The sequence below is a fragment of the Callorhinus ursinus genome, unplaced genomic scaffold, assembly GCF_003265705.2.
Source record: "Callorhinus ursinus isolate GAN/ISIS: 27379988/994484 unplaced genomic scaffold, GSC_fseal_2.0 scaffold30, whole genome shotgun sequence".
NCBI classification, from domain to species: Eukaryota; Metazoa; Chordata; class Mammalia; order Carnivora; family Otariidae; genus Callorhinus; species Callorhinus ursinus.
Genome location: NW_027397092.1, coordinates 11,162,030 through 11,182,109, shown reverse-complemented (window position 1 = coordinate 11,182,109; position 20,080 = coordinate 11,162,030). Strand labels below are relative to the sequence as shown.

Here is a 20,080-nt window from a genome sequence, read left to right as displayed (position 1 = left end):
GCTCTCAGATCTCTGAGTATGCTCCAGATTATCACCTTTCCATAGAACCCACGATGGTTCAGGGAAGGCCTGAGAGACATAGGATTGTTACTTATTTTAAAGTCTACTTATGCTATTTGATATCAAATTGACTTTTTAATTTTCTGGAGGAAGCAATTTTTTCAGCTTTTCAGAAAAAACTTGTCTTTTAGTCCTAGTAAGACCCTGCCTCACTGGAAGGCAAATGAAATTGAAGGCTATTATTATCTTGGGGACAGGCTTACCTGCTAATGGTTCATCTGTTGTGTCTTGTTATCTAAGTTGACTTTCTTAGATTCAAGACAGTTTGACTCTCTGTGAAGATTAAACATGGATAGTTAGATGCAGGGGCCCTCCCCGGGTGACTGATCTCTGCCAGGAATGTCTCCTCCCTCTCTGTCAAGCCAGTCATTGGGGCTACCAAGTCTGATTCTGGGAAACTCTGATTTTTCCTATATAGCTGCCTGATCTTGAAGGCAGAGCTTTGAAGATTTTGAAAGGCGGCTGCTAAATAAGAATTTACTGTCTATTTTTTCATAGGGCTAAAAGTACAACTTAGCAAAAAAGAATTTACTGATTTTCATGAACTTTAATATTTATGGAAGGTACCATTTAAAAAAAAAACTATTCATGTGGAAGACACAGGTACACGCATATGCTAACATGCAGGAATTTTTATTAGAAATCATGTTAGTGAGCTGCCATCTTATATCCGGGTAATCGGAGAAATGAAATTGTCAAAGAAAACAATTGGCTGCAGATATTTGAACCCTTCGAAATTCCAGTTTCTAACTGTCTGGGGGAGATGAGCGTGATGGGAAGGGGGAAGGGGGAAGGAGGAGGAGGAGGCTGATGGGTGAAAGCTACGTGTTATTCCATTGTTTGGATATACCAAACTTAGGGGCGCCTGGGTGGCTCAGTTGGTTAGGCGACTGCCTTCGGCTCAGGTCATGATCCTGGAGTCCCGGGATCGAGTCCCGCATCGGGCTCCCTGCTCAGCGGGGAGTCTGCTCCTCCCTCTGACCCCCTTCCCTCCCTTGCTTTCTCCCCCCCTTTCTCTTTTTCAAAAAAAAAAAAAAAAAAAATTTAAAAAAAAAAAAAAAAAGGGCGCCTGGATATACCAAACTTAGGGCATATCTAATTCTAAGGCACTTGTTCCTTTCTTGTCTTTTACTACTATAAAAAGAGGTGGAATAAATATTTTAATAAAAAGAAAGAAAGAAAGTAGAAGGAAAATGATGAACCCGTGATAAAAGAAAAAGATACAGAGAAAGCAGAAAGCCTTAACAATTCCAAGCAGCCGCAGAAACTTAAAACTGTTTTTGTGCATGGCATGCGCTTGGAGTCCTGCCCTGTAATGATGAATTTTGTAACTCACTGGTCAAAGTTAAACAATTCTTATGTAACAGAAATATATTCTAGGGGGAAAAAAGTTACCCCTTCCACTTTATTTTTCAAATATATTCTAGCTGATTTGTGGTGGTTACCGGCTCCCAGAAGAGTTGAGGCAGCAAGTAAATCCTTCCAGTCTTCTATGAGATAAATTCTTGATATGAGATAAGCATTTGCAGGAGAGAAAAGGATGACACGAGGTACCCCCTGTTTAGGGTTTATTTCTCAGGGTTGCCCCTGTGACCTTTACATCTGGGCTCCAGGGGCACCTGGGCTGGTAAGTGTTTCATGAACTCTGTTCTTGGTGATAAACCGTTTCAACATCTGTCTATCTGTGAGGATTCTTTCTTGAATACCACAGGTGGAAGGTAAAGGTCAGAGACCTCTGCACTTCATCTCTCTGTCCTTTTATCTCTCCTGCGAAAGACACACCAATTCCAGGAAAGCACTAAGGCGGGGGGCGGGGGGTGCCTTCACCCGGAGGACTAGACAGTGGAAGGCAAGGATGGTGGTAGGAACTAGGAGTGAAGCTAGAAAATCCTGGGATCACTTCAAAGAGATCAGGCCTAACTGACCCCAAGGCTATTCCTTGAACCAGTCCAGCTTTTCCCAGGTCCTGGATATGGGTAGACTTTTGAGCTAGGAGCCAAACCTATGGTGTCTCCTTGGCCTTGAGTCCCTGCTAACCCTGCTAACCCTTCCAGAGCTTCTTAGTCCTCTTTGTCTTTCCCTCAAGAATCTGTGTTTCACTGGATGGTGGTTTTGACGTCCTGGTTTTCCACCCCTCTGCAGAAGAGAGTTACCATAGCAAACCTGGGACAGGTCTTCTTGGAAAGAAGCAATGTATTTGCAAGCTTGATCCTTGGGAACTTGGGTTTTGGGGGTGTTTCCACTTTTCCCAAGCTGATAAAAGTGGCTCATTGGGCCTAGGCTGTGCAAGCAGTATGATTTATGCTCAACGTCTGCTTTCCTTTTAGGAGATTCCATTTGGAGCATGTCTAGGCAGAGGGTGCCTATGTGACCAGCCTCCAATAAAAACTGTGGATCCCACCTCTCTGCAGGGCTTCCCTGGTCAGAAACATTATATACCTGTCGTTACATTTTCCTTGCTTGGGGAAGAGGGTTATTTATTCTCTGTTACCCTTCTTGGGAGGGAAAGGGCATAAGGAAGCTTATACGTGGATTCCCCCAGACTCCACCTGCATCTTTGTCTATTATGACCCAGTTTACTATGTCACTGTAGTAAGTCTTAGCCTTGTGTACTACTATATGCTGAGTTCTGTGAGTGCATCTAGTGAATCTCTCAGTGTGAGGTGGTCTTATGGGCCCCTGGCTCAAACCCTTTCTTATTATTAACTTATTCTCCCACATCTTTACCTTGATCTGGCATAGTTTCAGTGAAAAGATGAAAGGGAAATGTTTTCAAAAAGTTAAATGGTGTGTGCAATTCCAGATCTCGGGATTGTGAGTTCGAGTCACATGTTGGGGGTAGAGATTACTTAAAAAAATAAAATCCTAGGGGCACCTGTGGCTCAGTCAGTTAAGCATCTGACTCTTGATTTTGGCTCAGGTCATGATCTCAGGGTGGTGAGATCGAGCCCTGTGTTGGGCTCTGTGCTCAGCAGGGCATCTGCTTGAGATTCTCTCTCTCCCTCTCCGTCTGCCCCTCACCCAGCATGCACACGCACTCCCTCTCTCTCTCTCTCTCTCTGATGAATAAATAAAATCTTTTTTAAAAAAGTTAAATGGCAAATAAAGAAAATATTGATCTATAATATCTAGTTTAATAAAAATGTGTCATTCCTTTTGAAAATCAAGAGGCCAGTTTGTCGGTCCTGGAAAAATTACATTTATGCTTTGTACTCACAGAGCATGAGTTTTAAAAAAAAAGAATGATTTTTTTAATCTTTCATTAGCTTTTTTTTCAATAACAGCTTTTTGAGACATAATTCATACACCATGAAATTTACTCTTTCAAAGTCTCCAGTTCAATGGTTCAGAGTTGTGCAACTATCACCACTAATTCCAGAACATTTTCATCATGACAAAAAGAAGCTCTGTAACCATTAGTAGTCAATCCCATTATACTTTCTTTTAGCCCCTGGGAACCACAAATCTTTTATCTCTGTGGATTTGCCTATTCTAAACATTTTATTTAAATGGAATCATGTTGGGGTACCTGGGTGGCTCAGTGGGTTAAGTGTCAGCCTTCAGCTCAGGTCGTGATACCGGGGTCCTGGGATCGAGCCCCGCATTGGGCTCCCTGCTCAGCACGGAGTCTGCTTCTCCCTCAGCACCTCCCTGCCGCTTGTGCGCACTCTCTCTAATTGCTTAATAAAATCTTTCTTAAAAAATGGAATCATGTGGCCTTTTTTGACTAGTTTCTTTCATTTACGTTGTGGCATAGAATAGTACTTCATTCCTTTTTCTTTTATCCAATTAATATTCCATTCTGTGGCTAAGCCACATTTTGTTCATCAGCAGATGGACATTTGGGTTGTTTCCAGAGGGTATTATGATATCCATGTACAGGTTTTTGCATAGACATGGGTTTTTAATTCTCTTGGCTATATGCTAAGGAGTGGAATTGCTGGGTCATATTGTAACTCTGTTTAACCTGTTGAGGAACCGGTAAACTATTTTCTAAAGTGGTCCCACCATTTTACATTTCCACCAACTTTTGTAGAAGCGTTCTGATTCCTCTGCATGCTTGCCAACACTTGTCATTTTCTGTCTTTTTGAGTATAGTCATTCTCGTAAGTGTGAAGTGGTACCTACCTCATTATGGGATTTTTTTCTCTCATTGTTTTACTTTTCTTTTTCCTTATGATTAATGTAGAGCACCATATTGCATCTTATTGGCCATTTATGTATCTTTGGAGAAAAAAAAACTATTCATATCCTTTGCATTTATTTATTTATTTGTTTAAAGTAGGCCCCACACCCAGCATGGTGCCCAATGCGGGGCTTGAACTCATGACCCTGAGATCAAGACCTGAGCTGAGATCAAGAGTCAGAGGCTTAAACTGACTGAGCCCCCCAGGTGTCCCCACCTTTGTTTAGTTTTAAATGTGTTGTTTTCATTATCGAGTTGTAAGAAATATTTATATGTTTTGGATACTAGACCTTTATCAGATAAATGATTTGCAAATATTTTTGTCCATTCTGTGAATTGGCTTTCACTTTGTTGTTGGTGTCTTTGTATTAAACTTTGATGAGGTCCAATATATTTATTATTTCTTTTGTAGCTTATGCTTTTGGTGTCACATCTAACTCTCACATCAGATGTTAAGCACTGCACTTACTTTAGAAGGTCTACATCCATTAGCCCAATTCTGTTACTCCACATTGGAAGGAGATTAAAAGTTATAAGATCTGGAGTACAGTGAAATAGGAAGAACATGGGATTTAGAGTCTTAAGATTGAGTCCAACTCTTACATCGTGGGAATTAAGTACTTCATTTTTTTTTTTTTAAACTTCAGTTTTCTAGCTGGGAAGTACAGTAATAATAGTTCCTATTTCATGAGATTAAGGTGAAGTTTGAATTAGCTAATCTGTGAAAAGGGCTTAATATTGTACCTGGCACATAGGAGGCATATAATAAATGTTAAGTTGTTGTCATTTTTATGACAAGATTATGGAACCAAGGTTGGCCCATATTAAGAATTACCTCACAGAACCATGGTCATCACTCTGCTCTTAACCATGCTTTTTTGAAAGGCTGCAAAGGTTACATAAAGCTATAGGTTTGCTTATGGTTATATAGCCTCTGGCACCATGGAAAAACCTGATAGGCACATAGTAGGAAGATTTTATTTATTTCGAATTCAAGAATAAACAATGCTTTTCCTTTTTGGGATCCAAAGAAGAGATGAGAAACTGGTATCAGCATGATTGAATGTTCATCACAATGTGTGCTTTCTCTTATTTATCATTAATTAAGGGCCACTGATAGAATTACAAGGAAATTAGCCAACTCCTTCCCTGTCATTCAGATATAAGACTTTAAGAAAGATGGTTTGATATTTCTGTTAAATATTTACCATGCTTTATGGCATTACCTCAGAATTTACATATTAATGGCCCAATCATTTAGTGTTTACAGGTACATCATGGTTTAGGGCCACAATAAAACACTGTGTTTTATTATTGTAAACCCAGATATTGTTGGAAGTTCAAAGTCAAGTCAGCCTCTCAGTCAGCTGCTCCTACAGGCTGACAAAGGAGGCAACTTCCAATAGAGATATGCTTATTAATTCATAACTATATTTCCTAGTGTGGACAATTTAGCAAATATTAAAAACCCTTTTGAAATAAAAACACATAATAATCCTATGCTGTGAAACATTTAAGTGAAGCTACAAGGTTTTCTGTTTTTAGCTAATTCTCTATTAACTTGGAATCCACAAATACTCTCAGGGATTACTCCTGTCCTTGCTAAGGACAGAAGTCTAAATAATACTCTTTGGGAGATACCAAGATGAATCACATAGTCTTTTCCAGTAGAAATGAGGCAATTCAATGCGTGATCTAGAAGCATGATGTTATCACTAGTGGGAGAATGACAGTGGAATAAGGTGAGAAATTTTCAGTCATTGCCCAGGGTGCTAAAGCAGTTTGTGAGACTACAGTCTAAGGTAGAAATCAGCCTGAATTGTTTTTAAATAACACTTATGCAGTGCTTGCCTATGCTAGGTAGGTTTCTAAGCACTTCACAAGTAGGGTAACTCATTCAATCCCTGTGAGAACCTCATGAAGTAGAAGCTATCACTCCCCCTTTAAGAGGAGCAGAAACTGAAGTTCAGACTTTCAAACCACTTCAATGAGATGGGACCCCATGTCAGTCTACTTGCTGTTCTTTTCTCCCTCCCTCCCTCCCTCCCTCTCTCTCTCTTTCTTTCATATTTTATTTATTTCTTTATTTTAGAGACAGAGAGTGCACGTGCGTGCAAGTGGGGGGAGGAAGAGGGACGAGCCTGCTCTGCACTGAGCTGAGCGGAGCCCAAAGTGGGGCTGGATCTCAGGACCTGAGATCCTGACCCGAGCTAAAACCCAGAATCGAACGCTCAAACTCACCAGCTGAGCCACCCAGGCGCCCCAAGGAGCTGCTCTTCTTAACTACTCTTCTATGCTACTTCTCAGCTCAGAAAGGAATTATTATCAGTACAGCAACTTTTGAATTTCTGGAATCTGTATTTCTTCAAACTCCCCAAAATGTGGGCCATAATAATATAGATAAATAAAAGATTTGGTAATATTTTTCTTCTCTTCCTTGAGAAGGAAAATAAAGATACTGCCACCTTTATCTATGTTTTACGCTAAAATTAAGTTCTACATTAAATATGTTATATACTCTACTATGTGTGGTTCATGAATTATATGGTTTATGTAATGTGATCATCCTGTATAAATGACGATATGAGTGTTCTGAAAAATAATACATGCGTGGAGGGGATAAGTTTTATTTCCATCTATTCCAGGAATCAGTCATTTTGGAAATACCCATTCATACTGTAGTAATAGCTTCTTGTATAGATTTGTTAAGCTGTTGGTAGGACATTATCTCATTTACTGATAATGATGAGACACCAGTGATAATATTAGAAAATTGATCTTGGTTGAAAAATGTGTATTTGCATTAACAGCAGCGATGGGGGCAGATTGCATTTTGTAGGGCCTGCAGCTTATATGATATGGGGGACTTCTTTAAGAAAAAAATAGAAAATTAGGTGCAAACAGAGAATATTGAATTAGAAGAGGTTAATTCAGGTGATCAGCCCTGAAAGTTCAGCTTTATTAGCTTTGTGGTAAATCCACTACTTCAGATAGCAACTAAAATAAATCTTAGATACCATAAGAATGAAGTAATCCCTGAAAAGAATTCTTCATTTTTCCCCCAGAAGGAGCTTATAATTAAATCTCTCTCTCTCTCTCTCTCTCTCTCTCTATATATATATATATATATATATATATATATATCTATTTATCTCACCTCATTTCATTGCCCCCTGCCCCCTTTAACTTCTCCATTGTCTGGAAAAATCCTCTTACTGGTAGATTTCTCCATTTTGTGAGATGAAGAAAAGGACAGGGTCAGTGATTTGTTCCGGGTCACAGAGGGCTGTCAGGGCCAAGCCTGGGCTCTTTCCACTTAAACTTTCAGCGCATGAATTTAGAGAGTTAATATTCTGAGTACACACATGAAGAAGCTTCTTCGCATAGTGTCCTTACTCTTATTTTACTGGGGAAGAAGCTAAGGGTGGAGAAATTTGCATCAAAGGCAAAGCCCAAACTCTCAAATTTCTGAGTAAAGAACATACTTTAACCTTATAAACCAGTAGCCCTGTTGAAAAAATATTTCATTTTGACATGAGACACAACTTGACCAGTGGAACTTGTGTTTTTCTCTAGAGACAGTCACATTTGTTTTCCAGAAAAACTGTGATTTTGAGAAAACTCCAGAGCGCAGTACATTTCCCCCCACGCCTTACCTAATTTCCATGTTTCTTTAAGGTCATCATAGTATGGACTTCAGCCATATGGGAAAAATGCAATAGCCTGACGGCCATTTGGTTCAAATTTAGAGCTTAAAAGTTTTCATGGTTTCTACTTCTATTCAAATATATAAACAGAAATATGTGTTTTTTAGCTTTATATACTGTCCCCACCCCATGTTTAGCTTTAAGTCATTTGTAAGTTATAAAAGAATATATGAGGATAAAGAAACAAATCTAAACAAACCCTTAGAGTTGACACAAGGTTGTGTGGGTAAGGACTTCCAACTGTGTTGCTATAGTAACATTTAGCCTACTTTGTAACTATAATAGTTAACCGTTTTCTGAGTGCTGAGTGCTCGGTATTCATCAGCATATAGGTTCTCCGTACCTAATCCTCAAAACAGTCCTCAGACGTAGGTGTCATTTTTCCATCTTACAAATGAGAAAGCTGAGGTTTAGAAAGTTCAGGTAACTGGACTAAGGTGACACAGCTCATGCCAGCATTGTGATCAAATACAGGCCTGTGCAAACAAAACAAAACAAAACAAAACAAAACACAAACACAGGCCTGTGCAACTCTCAGCCGGCTGTTCTTCCGGCATATACTACCTTCACATTAGAATTATGTGTCAGCCTCGGTGTCACCGCCATAGCTCTTGTGGTCACCAGCCTCCAAGACGGCTCCAAATGATCCTCCTTTCTTGGCATTCTCACCCTTGTATTGTCCCCTTCCATACTGAATACACAGGGCTGACCTGTTTCACCAACAAGATATTGCAAAAATGGTGGTGTAGTTCAGAAACTGGGTCATAAAGGACATTGTGTCTTTCACGGTCCTGTCTCATGAATCACTCGCTCTGGGGGAAGGCAGCTGCCATGTCGTAAATAACCTTCTTTCCAGTTGGAGAGGAACTGAAGCCTCCTGCAGACACCAGCACTAATGCACCAGGTGTGTGAGGGAGTCACTTGGGAATGCACCCTCCAGCCCCAGTCAAGCCTTTGGATCATTGCAGCCATGGTTGATAGCTGGCTGCAACCTCACAGGAGTCCCTGAGCTAGAACCACCAAGCTCTTCACTTCCAGATTCAAAACACACAGATACTGTATGAGATAGTAAATGCTGATGGTTTTAAGAGGCAAAGTTTTGGTATAACATGCTGGGAGGCAGTTGGTAACTCATACAGCCTTTGTCGGCCGTTCTTCCTCATTTTGGAGTGAGCCTCCTAGTTGACTTCATGTTCACGTAAATGGCTGGCTTGGAATTGGGTTTGCCTTTGGATGTTGGGTGGTGTGGAATCATCCAAGGGTCAGCGGGTAGAGCTTGGGTGCTGATGGTGAGGCAGAGCCACAAGGGAGAAATGAATATCTTTTGTTCTCCAAAGGTGGCACGTGGAGAGAGTAACTGCTAACTCAGGGTTTGTATCAGCTGGATACTCTCTCTGACAGGGGGAGAAATAGGGATGTTATTATTTCTGGAGGGTGTTTTATTTTGTCGGAACTTGGGACAAAATTAAGGCTCTCTGAGTTTCAGTTTTACTCTTTGAGGAAAGTGTGTCTGAGCTCTGAGTCCTTTCCTCTGATTCTCCCACCCCCTCTGTGTGCTCCAGAGATGCAGCGTTCTGTCAGTAGTGTGAAACGCATCCTTCTCTTCCACAGAGAATAGTAAGATGCTATTTCCTCAATGTTGGGTTCTAGCTCTTTCTTTGCCACCCCCTCGCTTCATACTCAGCTCACCTCTTATGTTTCATTTCTTTATAAACAAAGTATTATTATTTTTATGGAGATATGATTGACAGATAACATTGTGTAAGTTGGAAGTGCGCAACCTGTTCACCTGAGACATTTCTGTATTGCAATGTGATTACCTCAGTAGAGTTAGCTGACACCTTTATCATGTCACAGAATTACCATTTCTTTTTCGTGCTGGGAACTGCATCTCCTCTGCCATCGCTTTACAGCCTGGAGGCTGGATTGATACCCTGTTCTCCATTTACCTGTGCCCTATCCTCCTCTACACAAGACACTCAAAACCCTGTTCATGTGTGACTTCCTCTGATGAGAGTAGCATAGGAACATAGACCGCCCTTGTTGTATTCACCACTGGATTTCTAGTGATGTACGGCACAAGAGACACTTGTCGATTTAGTGCCGTTGGAGGGAGATGTTATTCCAGGGCAGAGAAAGCAAGTGCAGAGGCGCTAAGGTAGGAAAGCGTGTGGCGTATGTGAGGGATTATTCATTAAATTAAAAACCGATGTTTTGTTACATTCTTTTTTCACTTATATCGAGTTTAATTCAATTTCACAGTCCTTAAGTTTATTTGTAAACTGAATTCGGTGTGAAAATAAGTTATAGTCAGGTTTGCACTTCAATTTATGAAGACAGAAATCTCAGCCTCTATGGCTCCTTGTAATTCTTCCTCTCTCTTTTCCCCATTGCAAGGATAAAACATTTGGGACCATTGGTATAGGCAAATGCTAGTTCAGATCTAATAATAAATCACTGTGGAACAGCGAGAGGGTCCAGGACGGTGAGTCAGAGGATCTGCTCCATCCTTTGGCTTTGCCTTTAGCTGCTCTCCCATACTGAGCCGATTCCTCCCTTGTGTGCCCTCACTGTTCTGCTGAGCCTCAGCCTTCCTGGGGCCAGGCCAGCAGCCCCCCAGCAAGGACCAGCTTTGCCTGTCATCTCAGGGGAGCTTTTCACTGCTCTGTCGCCCACCACCATCTGACATTTTTTTGTTGTCTATTTTGTGCCAGGAACTGTGCAGAACAGTTGGTTAGAAACAAGGCAGCCAAGTGAGGAAGAAAGACAAACATAACAAGAGTAATGAATATAGCATGTGATAAATGCTGTCATGGAAGTAAGCAAAAGATATCACGTAGCCCAGAAAAGGGTGTCAAGGGAGGCTCTCTGAAGGCAGAGATGTCTGGTCCAGTTTTGAAGGACTGCACAGAATTTACTCTGCCGGAGCGTTGTGGGCAAATGAGAACGTGCAAAGGCAGGACTAGCGTGCATGCCTGGGGTGGAGGCTTCTCTGGAGCAAGACAGAGGACCAAGGAAGCCAGTACTTCCCAGGGTCCAAAGGACAAGTTTGGGAGATAAATGCCTGCGCTGCATTTATATGCATGCATTTTAAAAGCATGACTTCACCATTCCTGCTTCTGGCTTTATTTCCCTTTCACAGGAGCGTGTTTGGAGTGAGGCTTATTCATGGCACATTGTTCTGCCCCTATGCATTTATTGGAACTAATAAAACAGGTTTCCCACCCCCCCGGGAGAGTCCCAACAGCCATTAGTTATTCACATTAGGTATGGTTTATTTTGTGGCGGTAAGCATTTGAAATGTGCAGTTATTTCTAGATGTAAGTTTTGCAACATGGGGATCAGCCATAAACATGCAGAGGGAAATTATAGATGGGAGAGTTAGGCTAATAATTTAATCTTCATAGTGCATGAACATTGCCTGTCTTGTATAAGAGCCTGCAGGTGTGTCTGTTACCCACAGAAATCGGAGCCTAAAATCGGGAGCTGGGTTTGCAGCCATTTATTTACTTTGCAAGGCTCTCTTCTCATTATAGAGTTTCTTCTCTGTGCCAGATGCTGTAGATAGAGAGGAAAGGATATATTTCTAGCCTCTAAGAGTTCTAGATGGATATACCATTATTCCTCTGTGGATCATCCCTAATGCCTTACAATAACCTTGTTAGAACATTTGCTGTGCCCCCAAGCATTTCATGTATTATCTTGTTTAATATTATCTACAGTCCTATGATTGTCCCCATTTTACCATTAAGAAAAGTGAGGCACAGAGAGTTTCCACTGCTAGTAAGTGTCGAAACCAGATATACACCAGGAAGTCTTCCATGTAAAATATCCCTACACAGGGATTATAGAAAGTATCCCATAACTATTTGTTAAATGAAATTACCCATCGTACTGGTTCTTTCACCACTCCTGGAAAGTATCTAGGACAAATACCCTTGTCTTTTCTACCAATAAATTTAACCGAAACCCAGAGAATCACATCATGGGTCAATAGAGAATAGAGAATTCCAGGTAGGTCTCCTTAACTTTGTTCTTTCAAAGAGAGTCACATACCTACTTTTGAAACCAGTGTCCCCTCTGAGGTTATAAAAATCACCTTGGGTGGGCTGAAGAAACTGAATTAAGTGACCCTTGAGGATGGATTTGATTTTTTTTTAAATAGCCCACATAATTTGAAGCCATGCCAGGTGAATAAATTGGTCAATGACGTTGGATAATGCCATTTTGGCCACCTCTCTGGCTGTGCATTCACTACCTGACCTAATTTCATGAGCTTAATTTTGCCATACAGCCACAGGAGAAAACTTCTTTTCCTTTTAATGTTCCTTTCTTCATTATCTAAGCACTGTAGGCAGCAACTACCATAATCCCTCCACCATAGCAAAAAGGCACTAAGGTTAGTAAGGTCCCATCTGTAAAAAGTTCCCATGAGTAAGTCACTGTGCAAATAGTAGAGATTATTTTCGTGTTATTGGCTATAAAGAAGCCCTCATTCATCACTCCTGTACTTCTTGGCAGGGCTGGCCAATTTGCCCTCTTGTAACTCCACATAGTTACCCATGGAGGCAACTCCTAGAACTTGCAACTCACGCACACTTCCCTGGCTTTACGTTAGACATGGAGGAGAGAGAGAGAGAGACAGACAGACAGACAGGAAGGGATGTAAATGAACCTGACTGATTTTTAAAAATCCTGTTACGATAAAAAGCTTTTAATCAAAGTAGGGACTTAAAGATAAGCTCATCCAAAATAGATTTTCATGACATTTGAAAACGTTATTTAAAAAGTGAGTGAAGGCTTAAAGCATAGGTTATTAATTTTTTTAATTGTTTTTTAAAAACAAGTTTAGGTGTTCTGAAAAATTTAATGAACTGAACACTGATGAGAAACATTTTTATAAACTTAGTTTTCCTATAAATATGTTTAAGATCACCCCAAATGAGAAACTTCTAACAAGCAGTCACTTATAAGCCAGCCTGAGTTCCACTCAGGGATTCATTCCCAGGGAATCACATCCATTCCTTTGCTCAGCAGACTATAAGTACATAGTCTGTGTCAACATCTACAGATATAAAAAGCTCAGATCTGTAGGAGAACACAGATACAGAAGTAGTTAGAATCAGCGGCAGATCCAGGTTTTGTGGTCCTGAAGCTAATAACAACTTTAGGGTCTTCTTTAAGAAACATTATGAATAAAAAATTAGATATGAAAGTGAATATTTACTTAGACTGCAGAAAGAAATCAAATTATTAATTTGAAAAAGCCAACAAATTCCATAAACACCTCCCAATTCAGAGAAGTAATTTAACACTCTTATGAACTAACTGCCTGACGTGCTATATGATACTTTCTTATAATTTTTATTTATTTATTTTTTTGATTTATTTATTTATTTATTTATTTATTTATTTATTTGACAGAGAGAGACACAGTGAGAGCAGGAACACAAGCAGGGGGAGTGGGAGAGGGAGAAGCAGGCTTCCTGCCGAGCAGGGAGCCTGATGCGGGGCTCGATCCCAGGACCCTGGGATCATGGCCTGAGCCGAAGGCAGATGCTTAGCGACTGAGCCACCCAGGTGCCCCTCTTATAATTTTTAGATGATACTCATTGTTGTCTTCACATGGCAACAGTTTTGTAATATTTTCAATAAAGAGAGAGTTTAGTCTTTTCTCTAGAAAAACCTTATTTTTTATTGATAGGCTAGATATTTTCTTTTGGATTCTAACCCCCTCTTAATAATGTCATACTAAGATGTGATCTATTATGTGACACACACAGAAAGGCAATGACTGTTTTTAGTATTACCTTGGGTTTGTGTCCCATAAACCAGAAATTCTGATAAATCATACAATTACCACAAGGAAGAAAAAAAAAAGTTTGGTGTACTTGTAATGATAGCAGCTGCATTTTTGAGTTTATGGTCCCAACAGGAGAGAACTTCTGTTTTGTATTGGCATTAATGAGGACAGAGTCTACCACTTAAAATTTATACATCTGATGACTGGAAGAATTTACCAGAAACTAGCTTCTGGTCTTACACATTTCCAGTCTTGTTTCTCTTTCACTGCCTACATACTGCTGATAAACTGTACCGGGAGGACATATTCCTATCATGATATTATCTCTGGCCCTTAGTGGGTGGTGGGAATATTCCAGGAAGCCAGGTTGGCTAGGAACAACTTAATGTACACATGACAAATCGCATAAACAAATTCCAGCAATCCCAAACTAAACGTATCTTCAAACAACTTCCTCTTAGTCCGTAATGTCAAAAAAGCCCTTGCCCACCTGACGGGAGGGCAAGTGTGACAGAGAAAATTGCTGTAAAGAGAACATTGCACTCAAAATTGTAGTTAAAGTATTGTCCGAAAGGCTTACAGAAAGGTATGCTATGTGAAGAGCTTGCTACAGACACTCCCAGGGCCTTGGAAGGGGCTTGTGTGAGGGTGGAAGCTTAAACTTCATTGATTTTGTAATAAATACACCCTCCTGATTCTGATAAGTGGTTAATATTGGATATGGTGCCAACAAATAAAAAAGGTGACTACTTCTGAGGGTTGGGGATAGAAAGTCTTCCCAGATGTTAGAGTAGACCGTTCTGGAGGTGCAACATGAAAGATGAATAGGAATTTTTGAGACAGTCAAGGGAGGGCTCCCAGCAGGTTCAAAAGCCTGGTGTGAGGATAGAACATGTTTATTGAGAGAATATTGAGTGCTTGGTATATGTAGACTGGGGGGAAGTGTCTGGCAAAGTTTGGGGAGGAGACTGCAGGTCTGTTGTCTCCTGGCCAGGTTAGCTGCTGGGGAGTTCTGATCTCTCTCGCTTGGAAAATTCTAACCCTCCTGTCAGAGATGCCTGTTCCTGTGTACTTTACCTCCTCATTCTCACTTCCACAGCCCCATTTCACTACATCCTGGCATATTTCATCATCTCTTTGCTTTCTGAAACCTGTCTTTCACTCTCCTCTGAGGCTCAGCAGAGTTCCCAGGTCCTGCTGATGAACCTTGCCCACTAAGAATAGAGGTATGCCATTCACTGAAATACTCCACGCTTCGGACACTACGACTACTACTACTCTATCTTCTTCTTTTTCTTTTTTAAGATTTTGTTTATTTATTTATTTATTTGACAGAGAGAGAGAGAGAGAGAGAGAGAGAGACAGCGAGAGAGGGAACACAAGCAGGGGAGAGGGAGAGGGAAAAGCAGGCTTCCCGCTGAGCAGGGAGCCTGATGGCAGGACTCGATCCTGGGACTCCAGGATCATGACCTGAGCCGAAGGCAGACACTTAACAATGGAGTCACCCAGGCGCCCCTCTAATCTATGATCTTAACACAGTCCTGATTTTTTTGATTGTTACCTCCTCATCCCTTCTCCTGGAGAAGGAAACCCATTTCTCAGAATTCAGCTTCCTCCAGGTTCTAAATATAACCCTTATCTCTACAACTCCATTGAACAGAAGCTGGGACGATGGGCTCATCTAGTGAAAATGGGTCATAATATGATGTCTATAGTGTTCCTCTTCTTCAGGTACCAAAAGTGCTCTTGTTCTTTCCCTACTAGCAGGAGAAGTGGGTGTTGCTAAGAAAAATCAAGGCTATTGGGGGAGGAAAGAAGGACCAACATTTCCTCTGCCATTTACTGGGGGCAGCTGGGACAGTAGATGAAAAGAAACAGAATCAGTGGGGCCACTGGGTGGCAGCATCATGAATGTGACTGCAGGGCTACCTTGGACCTGCCGTGGTCACTGTTGACTGCAGCCTGGGGTGATCCCCAAGCCAGCACTGAAGGAGTCTGGGGAGGCCTGGGCTGGTCCCACCCTGGTCCCACATTCCAGCTGAGTGCTGCCTCATCTTTCTGGTTCTTTTTTTTTTCCTTTGATTTGTCTCCTCAGGCAAGGACAACAAAAGCAAGAATTGACAAATGGGACTACATCAAACTAAAACACTCCCGCACAGCAAAGGAAACCATCAACAAAATGAAAAGGCAACCTACTGAATAAGAGAAGACATTCACAAATGATATATCTGACAAGAGGTTAACATCCAACATATATAAAGAACTCATGCAACTCAATAGCACAAAGAACACACAACCCCATTAAAAAATGGGCAGAGGACCTGAATAGACATCTTTCTAAAGAAGACATACAGATGGCCAACAGACTCTTGAAAAGATGCTCAACATCACTCATCATCAGGGAAATGTAAATCAAAGCCACAATGAGATATCACCTCATGTCTATTAGAATGGCTAGTATCAAAAAGACAAGAAATAACAGGTGTTAGCAAGGCTGTGGCAAAAAGGGAACCCTTGTGCCCTGTTGGTAGGAATGTAAATCGGTGCAGCCACTACTGAAAACAGTATGGAGGTTACACACACACACACACACACACACACGCACACACACACACGCACACACACACACAGCAGAATATTACTTAGCCACTTAAAAAAAAAGGAAATCTTGCCATTTGTGGCAACATGGATGGACCTAGAAGGTATTATGCTAAGTGAGATAAGTCTGACAGAGCAAGACAAATACCATATGATTTCACTTATATGTGCATTCTAAAAAACAAAACAAAGAAAACAAAACAGAAACGGACTTACAGAATCAGAGAACAAACTGATAGTTGCCAGAGGGGAGGGAGGTAGGGAAATGGATGCAATTGGTAAAGGGTATTAAGAGGCATAGACTTTCAGGGGTGCCAGTGTGGTTAGCAATGGATTCTTGATTTTGGATCAAGAATGATTTCAGGGTCCTGGGATTGAGCCTGTGCGGAGCCCTGCCATTGGACTCCATGGGAACTCTGCTTCTTTCTCTCTCCCTCTCCCTCTGCCCCTGCACGCATGTGCATACACACTCTCTAAAAATAAATAAGTAAATCTTAAAAAAAAAGAGGTATAGACTTCCAGTTATAAAGTAAATAAGATATACATGGGGATGTAATATACAGCATAAGGACTATAGTCAATAATATTGTAACCACTTTGTATGGTGACAGGTGGTAACTAGACTTATTATGGTGACCATTTCATTAGGTATAAAAATATCACTATGTTGTATACCTGAAACTAATACAGTATTGTCTTGTCAGTTATTCTTCATTAAAAAAAAAATAAACCTCTTCCCAGGAAAAAAAGAAGAGATTAGGGTAACATATTTTTCAAGACTGCCCAATGTTTTTTATATTTTGAGAAATGATGATTTCTTGTGGTTTTGAATGTTGAGGTATTATGCACATTGTGAATGTCAAAGATTTTCAAATGAGGATCATCTTAATGGAGGCCAGGAAAACACTCAGTAGTTTCAACAACATCTTGGAAAACCTCAATTGGAAGGGACCTTTTTTAACCTGGGAGAGAAGGACTGATAAAAGCTGAAATGTTAAAAGCATTCCATTTAAAATCAGAAAAAAAAACCAAGAATGTCTGGAATTACTACTTACACTCAACATTATCATGGAGTTTCGTCCTTGTGTGGTAAAGATTTAAAAGGAGCAAGGAATGGAAATGTAAAAACAAAATTTTTATTATTTCAAATAATATTACTGTCTACAAAGAAAATCTCTTAGTCTACAGATTGATTGTTAAAATTAATAATAATTTAGCAAGAATGTTGAATATAAGATCAACTCCCCAAATTTAGTTACATTTCTATGTAACATCAACAAAAGAAAATGCAATTAAAAATATATTTCCAATGGCAAAAAAGGTGTAAAGTACCTAGGAATAAATCTACAAACGTGTAAGGTCTTTGCGTAGAATATTCTAAAACTTTATCAAAGGATATATATTTTTTAAAGATTTTATTTATTTATTTGGCAGAGAGAGACACAGCGAGAGAGGGAACACAAGCAGGGGGAGTGGGAGAGGGAGAAGCAGGCTTCCCACAGAGCGGGGAGCCTGATGTGGGGCTCAATCCCAGGACCCTGGGATCATGACTTGAGCCAAAGGCAGACGCTTAACAACTGAGCCACCCAGGCACCCTTATCAAAGGATAGTAATGAAGGCTTAAATAAATGGAGGGACATACCATGTGCACGAATAGGTATATTTAACACAATAAAGTGATCAGTAGACTTAATTTCTTCAAATTGAGTAGTAGATTTAATACAATTTCAACTAAGAATGAGTCTTCATTTGATAAACTGATTCTAAAATTTAAATGGAAAAGCGAAAGGGTCAAGAATAGCCAGTCATTTTTGACCTAGGTAAGGAGTCCTGTCTTATCAGACAGCAAAGCTTTTATTATAAAGTCGTATTAAGACAACAATGTGTGACAGAGTAAGAAAACATACTTTTAGCAGACAATATGTAAGAACATTCTAATGACCTCAGTCAGGGTTGGGCAGGATTTCGTAAACAAGTCACGAAGTGCAAATCATTAAAAAAATAAGGCACTGATAAATTAAAAATAAGAACTTGGATATGATAGAGAATGCAAACAGACAAATCATATGCTGGAATAAAATGTTTACACCATATATAACTAACAGAAAATTAGTATCTGGAGTATTTCTAAAACTATCTAAAAATAAGGAAAAGATAATAACCCACCTTCCCCCCTGCCTTCTGCCCCAAAGGGTCATAAACCCATAAGCAGGTGTTTTATAAAAGAGGAAATGAAAATAATCAATAAACATGTTGAAAAGATGCTCCTTTTGTATTAATAAGGGAAATGAACATTAAAACCCCATTGAGATGCTACTTCACAGCTTCTGGACTAGAAAAAAATTAAAAAGTCAGACACTGCCAATGTTGTGTGGACAGCAGAATTGTTGCGGGTAGGAACATAAATGACACAACACTTTGGAACACAAGTTGACATCATGAGCAGGGTTAATCGTGCCTGTAATCTGCTGGGTCCATACCTTAGAGACACTCTTACCCAAGCACACAGGGAGATGTGGGCGAGATGCAGTATTGCTAGGCTGAGCAGAAACCGGGAAATCACCCAGAGAGGGGCCAGAATGCCTTTCTAAAGGGAACAACACATTGTGATACTCCCCTATTCTAAACCACCCAGTGGTTTCCCACTGCACTTAAGAGAGAATTCTAAACCCCTTCTCCAGTTTCATCAGATGCCACTCTCCCGGGGTTTCTCAAGACCTAAGATCTTCCCCCCCACTCAGGGCAACATGTCCTTTCCATGGTCATTCCATGGTTGGCTCTTTTCTCATCCTCTAAGACAGCTGAATTATCACTTCCTTAAAGAGTCCTTCACTTGCCATCCCATCTAAGTTAGTTTTCCCTATCTGCTTCTCTTTCTCAGCCCTATACTTGTTGCCTATAATAATAAATGTTAATATAAGAATTATGTGTTTATGGGTGTATGCATTCATGCATTCATAATTTTTTAGCCTTTCTTTGATATTAAACTAATAACCTCTTTGAAAGCAGAGACTAGGTTTGTCTGGCTTATGATTGTCCACTGTGTGTTCCACATAGCCTGGCATATGATAGTCACTCAATAAATCTTTGTTGAATGATTGAATAAGAGCACTGCATAAACTGTATCTGTGCCTATTTGAAGTGGCTTGTTGATCTCAGAGTACATTTTATTACTTCTGGTTTGGGAAATGATAATGGGATACTACATCAGCCACATAAATTCTTAGTATTTCTTTAGAAGGTAAAGGGAAGTGTTTACCTGGTGTTATTTTTTACCTCAAATAATTAACCAGCATGTGCCTAAATGCTTCCACAAATTATTTTGAATGATTTAATATATAATACATTAAGTAGATTTTTCAACCAAACAGAAAGTCCTTCAATGCCCAAACTGTTTGGAGATACATGTAATGTTTTTAGATAGGTTCCAATACACATTAAAAAAAAAACATTTATAGATACTAATATAGACATTTGATATTGAGTATTCTAATATGCAGGTAAAATAGGCCTGGGCTGTTTTTGAAAGAGCCCTGAATTTAGGTTGATGCAGGTTTTTATTTTATTTTTATTCTATTTATTTAAATTTATTTAAATAATATGTATGTTTATTTAAATTATACTTTCTATACTTTATATATTTTAAATATTTGTTTTGCAATTTAATTTTGTTTTTCCTGATTAGACCTTGAGCTCCTAGAAGAGTTGGCATTATCTACGGAAGAG

General features: G+C 40.0%; 1 protein-coding gene and 1 long non-coding RNA gene across 5 annotated transcripts in view; one reads left to right on the top strand and one right to left on the bottom strand.

Moving 5' to 3' along the window:
• The window catches only part of LOC141370283 (uncharacterized), a 165,577-nt gene that overhangs the window by 20,510 nt on the left and 124,987 nt on the right, over positions 1 to 20,080 (top strand). The window lies entirely within an intron of this gene.
• Positions 1 to 20,080, bottom strand: part of GRAMD2B (GRAM domain containing 2B) — a 123,134-nt gene that overhangs the window by 89,844 nt on the left and 13,210 nt on the right. The gene's annotated exons all lie outside the window — the stretch shown is intronic.